The sequence below is a fragment of the Rhinopithecus roxellana genome, chromosome 6 (assembly GCF_007565055.1).
Source record: "Rhinopithecus roxellana isolate Shanxi Qingling chromosome 6, ASM756505v1, whole genome shotgun sequence".
NCBI classification, from domain to species: Eukaryota; Metazoa; Chordata; class Mammalia; order Primates; family Cercopithecidae; genus Rhinopithecus; species Rhinopithecus roxellana.
The window spans coordinates 77,400,976-77,402,421 of record NC_044554.1 but is presented as its reverse complement, the minus strand read 5'-3'; the positions used below and the strand labels follow the sequence as shown (position 1 = coordinate 77,402,421).

Genomic DNA, 1,446 nt, shown 5'->3' with positions numbered 1-1,446 from the left:
ATATTGCGCAGGCTTGTCTTGAACTCCTGACCTCAGGTGATCCACCCACCTCAGCCTCCCAAAGTGCTGGGATTACAGGCGTGAGCCGCGGCACCTGGCCTTGTTTCTTTATTTTGTTTTGTTTTGAGGTTTTGAGACGGAGTTTCACTCTTGTTGCCCAAGCTAGAGTGCCGTGGCAAGATCTCAGCTCACTGCAACCTCTGCCTCCCAGGTTCAAGCGATTCTCCTGCCTCAGCCTCCCGAGTAGCTGGGATTACAGGCATTAGCCACTGCACCTGGCCCTCTTTTTTTAAAGACAGAGTCTCACTCTGTTGCCCAGGCTGGTGTGGAGTGACATGATCTCAGCTCACTGCAGCCTCTGCCTCCCGGATTCAAGTGATCCTCCCACCTCCAGCCTCCCTAGTAGCTGGGACTAAAGGCATGTACCACTATGCCTGGCTAATTTTTGTATTTTTATTTATTTATTGTTGCATGAGGCCTACAGCAGTAGGTGGCAAGGTGCCACGCCTGAGTGCGGATGACCACATTGTTACTCCAATCGCCAACCTCAGTGGTGCAACGGGAGACAGACATGGGAAGGCTATGACGTCACGGGCCTTGTGACGTTATGGCAGGATATGGGGAAGGGAAGCAAAGTGAGGTAACGGGTAGCGGACTATAGCAAGAATATGGAACACGACCTTGCATATCATCTTTGCGCAGGGGACATGCTAATCTCTGTATCATTCCAATTTTAGTATATGTGCGGCTGAAACGAGCACAATTTTTGATTTTTTGTAGAGACAGGGTCTTGCCATGTCACCGAGGCTGGTTGCAAACTCCTGAATTGAAGTGATTCGACCACCTCAGCCTCCCAGAGTGCCGGGATTACAGGCATGAGCCACAGCACCTACCCTCAAATGGAAATTTTAAAACAAAAATACAGTAACAACAGTTTAAAACTCACTAGATGGACTCAGTAACAATATGAAGGTAAGGAAGAGTCAGCAGACAAAGGTGGATTGATAGAAAGCACTTAAACTGGCCGGTCACTGTGGCTCACGCCTGCAATCCCAGCACTTTGGGAGGTTGAGGTGGGTGGATCACTTGAGGTCAGGAGTTCGAGACCAGCCTGGCCAACATGGAGAAACCCCGTCTCTAGTAAAAATGCAAAATTAGCTGGGCGTGGTGCGCGCTTGTAATCCCAGCTACTCAGGAGCCTGAGGCAGGAGAATTGCTTCAACCTGGGACGTGGAGGTTGTGGTGAGCCGAGATTGTGCCGTTGCACTCCAGCCTAGGCAACAAGAGCAAAAAGAAAAAAAGAACCGAAACTGAGGCTGGGCACAGTGGCTCACGTCTGTAATCCCAGAACTTTAGAAGGCAGAGGTGGGTGGATCACCTGAGGTCAGGAGGTTGAGACCAGCCTGGCCAACATGGTGAAACCCCGTCTCCACTAAAAATGCAAAA

At 50.3% G+C, this 1,446-nt stretch overlaps 1 pseudogene; it reads right to left on the bottom strand.

Annotated features, from left to right (window-relative positions):
* Nucleotides 1-662: 662 nt before the first annotated feature.
* On the bottom strand, nt 663-761 carry LOC115898426 (annotated as a pseudogene).
* Nucleotides 762-1,446: the final 685 nt, after the last annotated feature.